We start from the raw sequence: 14,069 nt of genomic DNA on the forward strand, positions 1-14,069 counted from the left end.
AGATCTGGTGAGTTCTTCACCATAGGTTGTTATGCTAAAGGTGCTTCTGGATTATTTTACTGGGATTATGAACCAAAATTTAACTATTGACCACCTCTAGCCCTAAAGGAATAAAAAGCTTTATATATTTGTATTTAAATGTTATGTGCTTGTGTTGCCGTGGGAGCCATCTTAGAAGAAACTTCTTCTAACATGCTGTCCATCACCCATGGTTATTGCAAATACTTGTGTTAAAATAATAATTTTCTGGTAAATAAAAATTTTCTGATTATTGGTTTCAGTTTTCCTAAAAGTATAAACGTGTCAGTGCTATGTTATCCAAATATCTTTTCTGGAAGTAATGTCTATCAATTGCATTTTAGAAGAAATAATTTTATGAGCAATATACTATTTTTTTAAAAAAAAATCTACCCACGTTTGCAATGTATATTACAGCTTCAGCAGAGCTACAGAATAGCAATGGTATTATATCTAGCAACATGATGCACCAGGTTGGTGTGTGTTGCAAAGGATGAGCCACTTTTGTGATAGTGTTGCTATGGCAACTACCTTCTGAGAGCTGCCTCAAGGTCACTCATCAGCCATAGCCCAGAGTGCTTGGATTTTACGCAAAATAAGAAGCACCTAGCAGTTCCTGTTGTTCTTTTTTCAGTCTTCTACTGTTGCATTAAATATTATGAGGAATACTAATGGATTAACAATATTTACATGTTAATTAATTTTAAGTGACATTTTTATACAAAGGGTAACGGACACAAGGACAGACTCGAACAATTATATATAAGTGTATGTATATGGTTTAAAAAAATCTTCAAATTACATAAAAGAAAGTTGGTAGTAACTAGTAGCAAGCATGTGTACTTAAACTACAATTTAAAGAATTCTTTTAAATGTCTTTTCAAACAATGATGATGATTTTTCTTCTAAATCTGAAAAGACTTCCAGTAGTAGAAGCAAGACTGACACTCAGCAATTACAAGGAACTGTAGGAAATACATTTATGGGGCTTGCAACTCTGTTCACTCCCATATCATGTGGCAAACAACCAAAATTTTGCTTTTAATATTTTGTTTTATTTTTTGTTCTTCAACTGTTTGCTGTTTGTGGCCCATTCTGGTTATTTAGAAATTGTCTACCTGAATTACTTAAACTCTTCCCAAAAAAAATCACGAGAAGTGTTATTTAATGCTTGGTAAGAGCCAAATTTCATGTATGATATAAATATGTATTTAAGTCCAGATCGCTGGCTCTTTGCTGGTGGGTGAAACAAAATTTAAAGTGCTCTCTCTCTCTCTCTCTCTCTCTCTCTCTCTCTCTCTCTGTGTGTGTGTGTGTGTGTGGAAAAATTATCTTTGAACATGTGCAAAGTGCAGTTTCCTCCTAAATGTTTCACTGGAACACTTTATGGAATATGTTTTCTGATCAAACTAAGTACCTCCTGTACAGGATTTTGAACCTCAAAACAGCTATATCTTTCCCAACAGACATCATTCAGCTTGTTTTCTCCTCTCCATTTGAATTTCCCTTTTCCATTTAAATTTATTTATTTATTTATTTTAATAGATACTGCTTTGATAGTAAATTGAACCTCTAAGCACTTTACAAAAAAAAAAGAAAATGTTAAACTTACAATTTTTCACAGAGTTAAAAAGAAGAATTAAAATTTAAAAATATCTACAACAAGCTAACAACAGATTAAAATACATGAAGACTTCTACATGTCTGGGTAGACTTGCCTGAACTAAAATATTTTTAGCAGATGCCAAAAAGAGTACAGTGCACCCCTGCCTAGTGTAAATAGGGAGGGAGGGAGTTCCAAAGTATAAGTGCTGCCACACCTACAAAAGATTGGTTTCCTGAAAGTGTGCGATGAGTATTATGAACGAGTGTTATGTAACAATTCCACAAATGTTTGTGTGTGCAAAAACACTTATATTTCATTAGTTCTTTAACTTCTCTATTGATATCTGTGAGCTGTTCTCTCTTCTGTCACGTGGTACATTGAACTGTAGCACCTTGTGCAAACTAGGAAGTGATCCTGGCCCTCCTGTTCAAGGCACTCCATTCTAATCCCTCTCCCTCTCAGTTGTCAATATTTTTCATCTTCTCAAGCTCTCTTCAGGTGTCCAGTTTGAATGTGCAAATGGGCAAGTGGAGTAAGCCCCAGTTCCTCAAGGATGCATGTCTGTATAGGGTTGCCTAAACAAGAAATGTTTTAAGCAGACACTGAAAAGGGTTGTAGAAGATAGGTTACTCAGATATCTGTTTGAACACTGGTCTGATAAAATTAACTTGCCTACTTGCTGAGGTCATCAAAACAGGCCTTGTTTTGTCTCTCTTAGATTATCTGAAATATAGTAGGTGTCCTTGGAAGTTGAGGCCTTTCTGATAGTGGCACCTCTGTTCTGTAATTCCTTCCTTTGTGGTGCTGTTTGGTTCCCTCTGCTATGTTTTAGACACTACAATTTCTGAGGATGCTTAGGAGCAGTGATTTATATCAGTTTTAGTCATACTTTTTTATATATGAAAAATATGATTTTCTTGGGTAACAAAAGTACATACAGCTTTCAGTTCATGGAACCCTTTCTCAAGATCAGTTACATTTGACATGAGACACTAATGTTATAGACTATGAGGTGGGGAGAGCGAGAAAGGGGGGATAGTAAACTTCCATTCTTTTACATAGTGTATGTGAGAGTTTTTTTGTGGGTAGGTTCTTTTTTCCATTCATTTACTAGTTTTCATTGGCAGTGAGAAAGATTGGGGGGCCTAGGGCATGGTTAGTTTCCTTCAGTTGACAACAGTGAGTTTAGTTTGTGTGTGTGAAGGAGAGGGGGTTGTTGGGTCAAATTAGCCATATTGATTCGTATGCTGTCGGGTTTTTTTTTTGTTGTTGTTTTGTTGGGATGTGTACTGGTATTTAATAAAGGGGAACCACACCAGGGTGAATGCATCCGCTTCTGTTTGTCCCTGAGCTCGTTTGAGTTTGTTGGTTAGCTTTTCTAGAAGGGCTGTTTCCCATACTGTTTGGTACCAGTGGTCATACTTGAAGTAGACTTGTGATTATTGGGCATGACTACTATAGGTCCATCAATTTCATTTGGTTTACTTTGAGTAAAACCTAGTAGGATACAGCTCAGTATTTATTGAATGTGTGTTTTACTGGTCATCAATTTTTTGTTTTTCCTTTTTCTGCTATTGTATTGTTGGCTTGCTTATTTATTTATTATCTGATGAGAGTATTTTTTCCTTAGGGATTTTTATTGAACAGAAGGGCAGACTATAAATATCTAATTCAGGGTGCAATTTTTAATATTTATCCAATTTGAGTAATAGTTCAGGGGGTGGTTGTTTTCTTCCTCTGCATCCGCAGTTGATAAGATTCTCTGGCAGTATCGAGGTTTGTGAATGTTTGCTGAACTTCTAAGTGTAAACTGTGATTCAAGTTTAATTGATGATATCCAATATCCTAAGCAGTGTGACTGACCATTTTCACATTTAAAACTGTACAAATGTTGAACCAGTGCTTGGAAGTATGAGACAAAAGTGTTGGGTAGTCAGACTCTACAACATGATTCCAAACTGTTTCCCCCCCCCCCCAAGGGAGTACTTGTTTTTTTTTTTAATTATTACTATTATTATTATTATAATTATTATTATTATTCCTAGTTCACTGTTCTGATTGCAATAAGTGGTGGCCAATAAGCATTTATTCATTAGACCTGCTTTGGCTTTTGGTAGATCTTAATTGAAACATTGGGTGGGGGGGAATGCAGGGGTTTTGTTAAGGGGGAAAGTTGCTGTCTGAACACATGTGCTTTAATTGTAAAATCCTTACTGCAAGATGGTACCAGCTTCTGTACAGAGCAGGAGCCTTTTTGAAGAGGTCAGTTTGTTTAGCAAATTATTCTTTAGGCACTGAATCAGGATCAGAAGCATAAAATGCCTCCTGAGACTATAAAAGAAGCTCTGTCCCTGGGCAGGACTAGATGATCCTTAGAGCTTTACAATTCTATGATTCTAAGTGTCAGGCACAAATCTGGAGTGAAGTTCCTAAGATGGTTGGATGGCGTCCTGTACGCCTCCAGGCGACTCCTGCAGCCAGGCTGGTGCCAAAGATATTGCTCTGTTTTCCTTTGGACCACATCAGTGAGGCTGAAAGGGGGTCTTGACATCTGGGCAGCCCAGGACCTCCATACACACTGCCCAGGCTTTTGCACCCTGGGGAGGTCATGTTGATGCTGCTAATGGAGCAGTTTTAATTCACCCCCGAAGGCGTATTCCATTGTCTCTCGAGACAGATGGATTCCAACAAGTGTCAGGCAATTTCCTCCACCCAATGCATCAACTGTGTTACTCTGAAGGGGGTTGCCTTACTCCTGTGTAAGGTTTCTAATACAAGGATGGAAACCAGTCATGCAAAATTGGTGGCAATCTTTTTGGAGGTGGTAAAATCATCAGTGAGGAACATTCAAGTGAATCCAGTGGGGGCCACTTGTGGTCTCTGGGCCAATAGATTGCCCACATGTTGCTGTAGAGAAATACCAATAAACTGAAAGGTACATACATATATGATAGAGATCTGTCAAAATAATATTGCAAATGGAAATAAAATAATAAGCACTAGAGAGTTCAGTATGTTTGACCGGCTTTATTCAGGTTATTGTCACCAGGAATTTTTCTGACTCTTGGATATCAAGAGTAAAATCAAATTCATCACAACTTGTTCCCAGTACTCTTCCATTTTCAGCCTTGTCCCTAGTCCCACCTACTGAAAATGGCTTCTTCTCCCCTCTTGAAATCATGTTCCACTGTCTTCTGGTTGCTTTTTGAGACACAGAACTTTTGATTCTATTATTTACCGTATTTTTCGCTCTATAGGACGCACTTTTTCCCCTCCAAAAATGAAGGGGAAATGTGTGTGCGTCCTATGGAGCGAATGCAGGCTCCCTGGCTTCAGCGATAGCAAGGCAAAGCCTCCGAAGCCTGCGCTCCGGAGGCTTCGCGTTGCTTCCGCTGAAGCCAGGAGAGTCTGCTCTTTGAGGCTGGCGGTGGGGAAAGCAGCGCTTCCCCCATCGCCCGCCCCAGAGGATGGGGGGCAGCAGGAAGGCGCGCAACGCCTTCCCGCTACTCTCCAACCCGGCTTCGAGGCTGGCGGTGGGGAAAGCAGCGCTTCCCCCATCGCCAGCCCCAGTGGATTCCCCCACCTCCAGAAAAGCCTGCAAGAGCTGCGCAGCCTTTAAAGAGCGCGCAGCTCTTGGGGGCTTTTCCCCAAGGAGGGAGAAGGGACTGACTGGCCGAGTCAGTCCCTTCTCCCTCCTGCGGGCTTTTGCGGGAGATGGGGGAATTCCCCCACCTCCCACAAAAGCAGGCAAAAGCCGTGCGCTCTTTAAATGGGCTGCGCGGCTTTGCTGGCTTTTCTAGGAGGTGGGGGAATTCCCCCACCTCGCAGAAAAGCCCGCAGGAGCCTCGCAGCCTTTAAAGAGCGAGCGGCTCTTGGGGGCTTTTCCCCAAGGAGGGAGAAGGGACTGACTGGCCGTTTCAGTCCCTTCTCCCTCCTGGTCGAAAAGCCCGCAGGAGTCACGCGGGGCTCCTGTGGGCTTTTGCGGGAGGTGGGGGAATTCCGCCACCTCCCGCAAAAGCAGGGAGAAGGTCTTGGAGTAGCGCACAGGCTGCGTGCAGCCTGTCCACTGCTCCCAGAGCTGCGGGGGGGGGGGGAATCATATTTTTTCCTTGATTTCCCCCCCTGAAAACTAGGTGCGTCCTATGGTCCGGTGCGTCCAATCGTGCGAAAAATACGGTAATTCTTCTACATGGAGCTCTCCAGAAAAATTATCTGAACCCTCCCATATGCTCCACCATTTTACTTCCTACATCTATCATTTACTAGTAAATGTGTTTGTAAGACCAACAATTCTAACATAACATGTTCACAGATCACATTTCTTGCCTGTATTCCAGAGAAAGAGAGAGAGAGAAGTAAAGAAACATCTACTGATCCTATTTAAAGCCTTCAATTTATGCAAGAATTTCTCAGTAAAGTGTTAACCCCTGCTGGTGGTTTGGGCACTGATTACTTAATACTCTGGTAAGGGCCTGAAAGGGTGCTGAAGGGAAGAAGTGCACAAGCCCAAGGACTTTTTGAAAGCTGTTCTGTTCTTGTAGTGCCAACCCACAGTTTGACAAGTCTGTAGGTGCAGTGTTCAGCTTAGGAAAGACACTCCACTGAAAAGCCCACTTGTGCCTGCACTTTTTTCATTTCAGAGATAACCCACCACTTTTTAATTTTTGGTTGCTTTCAATAGCCAGCGGTGAAGGGAAGCTACATTTTGGTACTTGATGTAAGCTGCCTTGATGCAAACTGAATTGAGAACTTCTCTGGGCCAGGATAGTGACATATAATTTTTTTAAAAAAATCAAAAATAATTATATACTATACTCTAGTCTCCCTGTGATGTTAAATACTTGATGCATTTGATTAATTTTGTATGTTGCTTCTTGACACTAGAATGGTGGACTAGAAACTCCCAAAATAAAAATGTTTCATATTGTAGCATTTAACAACTTCACTAACTCTATTAAAGCACTGCCATTGATACGGAAATAAAATTATTTCAGTAAAAGACAAATTCCATTTACCCTGAGCCAGCATTTAACAGAAAAAGTGTAGGAGTAATTAGTGTGTGTACATGTGTGTTTAAACCTCATTTAGGAAACTTTAAAGGCTCAGGTTCTACAAACTAGTATATACTCATTTTTGCTTCTATTATGTACTCATTTGACATAAAAAGCACTGGTCTAACTCTGGTATTTCCTGCACCAATTATAATATGCAGTACTTCCCTAAATTACATAACCTCTAGACAGGAGGCGAGCTGAATCTTAAATGTTACAGGTTCTGATATGGATAGGCTTTAAAAATTTATTTTAAGTTTTTCGTATCTGGATTTAGCTTCATGCACACTGTGTATTCTAGATACTGTTCATGCACCCATTTTACTTGATACAACTTGACCCTGATAGAATTAACTTTTTGAAACACTAGACTCCCAGATTTTATATTTATTTACAAGTTTGGAATACTTACAGCCTGCTTTTATAGCCCCAAGAGGGGCTTATAAAAATGTGCACATTGCAATCAAATTCAACTGTAGTATCAGGAACGGAAATAACATTGTGTCCATATGGTGCCAGTATTGTTCAGATTTCAGTCTCAGGTCTTCAGTGTTAGTATGGGAGTATATTGTTCTCAACTGCCCTTAGAATGGGAAAGAAGTCCGCCAGCTCTGTTTCTGGTAAATGGAAGGGCTTTGGATTTGGCCCCTGGAACACCCCTTTTGTGGTTACGATCTGCTCTATGCTGTGGCTCCAAGGACCCCCTTTCATTGGGGAAATATTGAGTATTTTATACAAAATGATAGTATCGTGTATTACCAAAAGATACACACACACACACACACACACACACACACACACCTTGATTTGTGCATATTGAAATGCAACATTTGTTTAGTATGGAAAACACTTGATTTGTAGTAACTCCCTGGAACATTCAGTTATATAGGAATTCATTTTTTAACCTTGTAATGTGTGAAGCAACTCACAGTATAACTTTTTCCTATCTTTTTATCTTTGCTTTGTGCTTCTGTTTCCTAGGGTAACCCCCTTGTGTAGGCTGCAAACTGGAACCCTTTAAGGTGCAGTGTGTTGCTATTTATGTCAATGTGTACATATTTTACATTGCAGTTGAGGAACGATACAAATGTTGAGCTTCTGGGGCTTTCCACTTGATTGTATCATCTGTTTGTTTTAGATAGAAGACACTTCCATTCAAACCACTCTAATAAGAAAACTCCACACAAACTATTCTAATGTGAGAAGATTCCCAATTTAATCTAATGTGTAAGATGGAAGGTTTGGTGTAGAACATGGTTAGGAAGGTTAGGAAAAAACAACTGGATAGGCTAGTAGTTAACTGCAAAGGGGACTCTGAGATCTAATTTGCACATTTTACTTGAGAATTACTTTTTATTCTGTGTAACAAGGAATTTTGGTGGATTTGATCATGGTTTTACTGCATATGTAGTGACTGTTGTGTTCACCCTCCCCTTTTCCCTTATTTGGATGACGCCATGGCCTTTGGCTAGCGCAATAACTTTTTAAATTAAAAAAAAAATCCTTTTGTGGTGGTACAGTCATATGAGAGGATTGTACAACTTCAGCAACTTAATGTTTGAACTGGCTTTTTGTGCCTGGGTAAATGGAGGTCTGTAGACAGCAGAATTGCAGTTCAGTTCATTAGATCCCCCATTCTCATTTAAGGGTTAGGTTGTTTCCGTAACTTCCATAGACATGTATTCACACACACTTCTATGCTTTCAGATTAGATAAATAGTTTTATTTCTCTGGCTAACTAGTATCCTGCCATTTTTCAACCTCTAGGTAGAGATGCTGTGTGAGTGCTGAGAGGAATACATTTCCAAGTAAGTGTTTAACAGTCAACTTAGAATACAGTTAATTATCTGGTCCCATTGAAGTTGGTGGAATAAAGCCAGTTTAAGCACAGGAACTCTTACATAGTTTTTTAAAGCTATTGGGAGTGGGGGGTGGGGGTGGAATCTGTTGAACCGTACTTCATTTTCCATGTGGTTTTTTAAATCTTTACAGTCTAATATCTATCTTTGGATATGCACCTCTTCAGGTTCTCTCCATAGCTTTCTGTTGTTTGCTTCCTCCATCCACATAAGCTCTGCTGTTAGTGGTCATTCCCTTGGTCTTTTAAAACTGTGGGGTCTCCACCCTAGCATTGCTTTATTCTATCAACCTGAGTCATCTCTTGCCACATGCCCTGTATATGTCCATTTTAACTTTGTGGCCTTTTCCCCTACCTCTGTAACTTTTGATCTTTGTGGCATTCAATTGTTAGCTTTGCTTGTTCCATGACATATTGTGGTGTTCTTAAGCTGTTTGTTTCTTTGTGTCATGGTCCAGTTCCTCGCTCTATAACACATCACAGGTAGTACACAAATACTGAATGCTTTAGCTTTCAAATCTCAGGAAATATTTTTATTTTTCATCTTATGTGTGATTATTGAACATGGGTCACAAAGGCATGTGATGCTTTTCAGCAAACTTTCTGCTTGAATTGGGCTGCGATCCTTTGCTCATTTCCTTGAGAGTAATCCACATTAAGTACAGTTGGTCTTAATTTGGAGTTACCATGTTTTCATTAGAATTTGTTGCATGATTGCCTATACCTTCCTTGTTGTTCTTGAATTCCTGGGCTTCTGCAAACCAGGAGGTCAAATATGAAAATTATTGTTGCTTATTTCTGGAAGTGTTTAAAGGGGAGCACCATTTGATATTGGTATGACAAAGTTTGGCATTAATCAGGAACATTATAATGTGTGATGTTGAAAGCATATTAAGGGGTTAATGCCAAAATTGCATGACTGCCAAAACATGCTTATTGAGCCAGTAAAAAGATTTAAGGATGGTTTCTTGGAGTATTGTATTTGAAACATTTTTAATGCAAAGTGAAACCAATTGATTTATAGGAATTGCATTATAAAATCTGTATTAAAGCGGAGTGTAATTCAACAGCTTTGAGGGAAAATGGAATTCAGATAGGTAACATTATGTATTGTTTACTTACAGTGCTATTCTCGGTGTGTCTATTCAGAATTCAGTCTCAGTGGGGCTTGCTCAAAAAAAAACAAATACAGCAGAGTTGAGGAGCCCTTTTTTTGCTGAGGACCGCATTCCTTTGGAGGGGTATGTGGGAGGCCACAGGCTGCTGGTGGGTTGGTGTGGAGCCAGAACATGGGCAAACTATCATCTTTTCACTCTCTGCAACCCATTTCCCTCCTTTTTCCGTCTCCTTGCCATATGAGAATCACATGATAATTAGGATAAGGGCTGTAGGGTCCCCACTTCTGGGACACTGGAAAACAACCCAAATGCCTCTGTCTTAAGAATGTAATTGCCACTGTTTCTGTGTGTGCAGGGGAACGGCAACATCATCCTGAAGTTTCCTTTAAAAATAAATAAATGTGTAGTTGTGTACATTCATGAATACATTTAGAATATTTGTTCCCTTCCCTTTCCCCTTGATATCAGGCAAGGTTTATGTTAGCTATTAACATGGTATTAGCAACTGCCAACGCCCACTCCCTTCCCCCAGCTTCAGAGTGCAGAGAAACCTAGTTTGCTTGCAGCTGCAGTGCTAGACATCTTTCAGGAAGTGACCTTGGCTTGTATTAATCAAATTCAGGACACAGAAAAGCTGCTTGCTAACATGCTGACTTGATATAAAATGTTAGAGCAGACATTTTCTTTTAAAATGAGGCCATGAGGGAAATAAGGGGAGTTCTTAAATAATATCTCCATTTAGACGACTTTTCAGTATGTAGAAAGGACAGAGAAGTTGCCTACAGTGAGGGTTATTGAAATATAAAGCCTGTGTTAAAATAATTTAGTGGTTGCCTTTTCTAAGCAGTATCTGTGATCTAAGAATGTATTAGGGAACAATTGGCATTTAAAGTTAAGCACAGCATAACATTTAACTAATAACCAATCTGTATAATTTCCTCTTTAAAAGTTGATCAGCATTGTTGATAAATATTGCATGCTAAGGACCGATGCATCTGAACAAGTAGCCAGGTGAATGCCTTCCATAATAATTGCTCCTTGCAGGAAGGCCCCATGTTCATCTAGCAAGGATTTTTATACAATGCTGCCACAAATGGTCTTGCTCTTCTTCATCTATCTCAATAGAGTGTCATTGTTGGAACATGCACTGAGGCAGCACAGACATGAAAGATCCTACTATTTTGTGTAGGGCATCTTGCCTGCAGGAATAGAATAATAGTCATTTGTGATATTGCCATTATGTACTGTCTTACATAGAAATTATTGCTGTCTGCTGTCTTATGTAGAAATCCACTTGTTGAAATCTTTTAGGACCAGACCATTAAATCTTCAAAATCAAACAGAACATCAGATAAGGTTTAACTCTTAATTATTCATTTAACAAATTATATGTACAGTGGTACCTCGCGTTACATACGCTTCAGGTTACATACGCTTCAGGTTACAGATTCCGCTAACCCAGAAATATTACCTCGGGTTAAGAACTTTGCTTCAGGATGAGAACACAAATTGTGCTCCAGCGGCACAGCGGCAGCAGGAGGCCCCATTAGCTAAAGTGGTGCTTCAGGTTAAGAACAGTTTCAGGTTAAGAACATACCTCCAGAACGAATTAAGTTCTGAACCCGAGGCACCACTGTATATCCATGAGATAGTATCCTTGGGTTACAGGGAAAAGTCTGTTGCACAAGTAAAACATCATTGAATGCAACCCACACTACAGTCAATAATAAGTCAATTTTGGTTGCATGTAACACTAAACTGTGGTTTATCTGAAGTGGTGGCTTCTAATCTCCTTGTGGCTGGGGCAAAGGGGGAAACAGGGCCATAGGCATAGCACTGAGGTATAAAGCAGGAACAAGCCACGCATTTAAAATATTTTCACTCCCCTTCATTTGAAGATTCTAGGGAGGTATGAAATAATTCACCTAACAAGAAGTACAATATCTAGTACCACCACTACCACCATCAATCAATCAATCAATCAATCAATCGAAAGCAAGCTAAAAAGAATAAAACTAAGGAAATCAAGCAGCTTAGACTAAAATATTGTGCCATGAATATTGTAAGGTTAATGCTAGATAGGCATCCTTAGACAGAGCATTTGAAACTCAGGGTACCACTGCAGAAAATGAGGCCTGAAATCAGAACCTTAATGATGGAGATTCAACAAGGTTAAGAATGGTAAGATGAGAAATCCCTCTGAAAAGAAGACAACAAAGCAACCGTTTGAGCATATTTATGACAAGCAGGGACATGGGAAATTTTTAATCTGTTGCCTATAACCAATAAATATAAGCAAAGCATTGCAATCTTTAAATTTCACTGAAGACAGCTTGCATTGTTGTGGCATCACAAATGGAATAGGTATACAAAAGATGTTGAAGTTTCAACAGTTTTGCAGAATTTCCTTAGAATCCATCCATGTCTTAAGAACTTCTGTAGAGACTCTTCTCAGAGTACTTCCTTTAACAGAGGTACTGTACATTATGTAGTTATAAAGGAGAGGGTATATTCATTCTCCCCCCCCTCTCTCCTTTGAGTGGATTTTGTTTGGCTTTAGTACTCACACTGTAATTAGTGCCATATTTGGAGTCTTGGGGGATCCTGCAGGTCAGTTTTTGATGTTGCAAATCAAATAGACAAAAAAGCTTTTCCCTTCAACATTGTTGACATTGTCAAGCTACCTCCTATTTAATAGCTTGTTAAATCTCTCTTCTTACGGAACCAGGGTAACATGACATCCTACCAGTTTTTCTTGTCTTTCTGCCAAAACATCACCCTTGTGGCGAATGACTGGAAGCAAACCCTTGATTATTTGGAAAGTTTGGCTATCTGTAATAGACTGACTGTATCAATTCTAGCACAAGGGGTGTAATTATTTTAAAGTTCTGTGGGTTTTATGTGTATGTGGGTTTTTTCCTGAAGCTTTTAGATTTGGCCCTGCTTTGTCTGTCTTTATATAGGGTTGCCATATGTCCAAAATTTCCTGGACATATCCAGAATACTGCAGTCAGAAGCAGTGTTTGGGCTGAAATCGCTAAAAATGTGGGGGAAATCCGGACATATGGCAACCTATGTCAGTTTTTTGGTGATTTTCCTTTAAAACAGCTCAAAATCTTCATTTTTTCAAAGCAAATTTGCCAAAAAAGCTTTGGGCAAAGCTAAAAACCTTGGGATTTTCACTGTTTGAAATATGGCAACCCTACTGGGTGACACCTGGCTTGAGAGCAGTACATGTGAAATGGATCTAGGAGTCTTGGTTGACCACAAACTTGACATGAGCCAACAGTGTGACGCGGCAGCTAAAAAAGCCAATGCAATTCTGGGCTGCATCAATAGGAGTATAGCATCTAGATCAAGGGAAGTAATAGTGCCACTGTATTCTGCTCTGGTCAGACCTCACCTGGAGTACTGTGTCCAGTTCTGGGCACCACAGTTCAAGAAGGACACTGACAAACTGGAACGTGTCCAGAGGAGGGCAACCAAAATGGTCAAAGGCCTGGAAACGATGCCTTATGAGGAACGGCTAAGGGAGCTGGGCATGTTTAGCCTGGAGAAGAGGAGGTTAAGGGGTGATATGATAGCCATGTTCAAATATATAAAAGGATGTCACATAGAGGAGGGAGAAAGGTTGTTTTCTGCTGCTCCAGAGAAGCGGACACGGAGCAATGGATCCAAACTACAAGAAAGAAGATTCCACCTAAACATTAGGAAGAACTTCCTGACAGTAAGAGCTGTTCGACAGTGGAATTTGCTGCCAAGGAGTGTGGTGGAGTCTCCTTCTTTGGAGGTCTTTAAGCAGAGGCTTGACAACCATATGTCAGGAGTGCTCTGATGGTGTTTCCTGCTTGGCAGGGGGTTGGACTCGATGGCCCTTGTGGTCTCTTCCAACTCTATGATTCTATGATTCTATGATTCTATGATTCTATGATTCTACTTTATATGCATACCACACCATTCTGCTTTTAAGAGCATGATGGTAAAACAGATACAGACAGCAGAGAACTCTTAGGCATATCATGGTTGTCACCCAGGATGGAGATTGTGTGCACTGCACTTCTCTTTTCCTGCATGGGTATCAACTTCCAGAAAGTGGTGTTGGAACACTGCCCATCTGCTGCATTGCATGTACATGGCATTGTGTAGCGCTATATGTTGTCCCCAGTGCTATTTCTAATGACAAAGATGGGTCAAGAAGCACTGCCATACTACACACCTGCTCCTTCAGTGAGAGTGTGACTCCACAGGTTGAATACCAAGTTCCTAAACACAAGAATAGTGCCTCCAATTTATCAGGATTCAGCTTCAGGTTATTGACTGCCATGCAGCACGTTACCACTTCCAAGAACCAATTCAGGTTCTAATGGAGTAGAGATACAGAGTTGGGTGTCCTCAGCATACATGACACCATAACCCAA

General features: G+C 40.0%; 1 protein-coding gene across 15 annotated transcripts in view; it reads left to right on the top strand.

The window, feature by feature from the left end:
• The window catches only part of NCOA3 (nuclear receptor coactivator 3), a 100,352-nt gene that overhangs the window by 19,279 nt on the left and 67,004 nt on the right, over window positions 1-14,069 (top strand). For 4 of the 15 annotated variants that reach the window (XM_083618343.1, XM_083618346.1, XM_083618352.1 and 1 more), the window contains exon 2: window positions 8,443-8,483. The exons of the other annotated variants lie outside the window; for them this stretch is intronic. The gene's annotated coding sequence lies outside the window, so the exon portion shown is untranslated. The remainder of the gene's footprint in view (window positions 1-8,442; window positions 8,484-14,069) is intronic. 15 annotated transcript variants of the gene reach the window in all.

This window comes from Podarcis filfolensis (assembly GCF_964270895.1).
Source record: "Podarcis filfolensis genome assembly, chromosome: 6".
NCBI lineage: Eukaryota > Metazoa > Chordata > Lepidosauria > Squamata > Lacertidae > Podarcis > Podarcis filfolensis.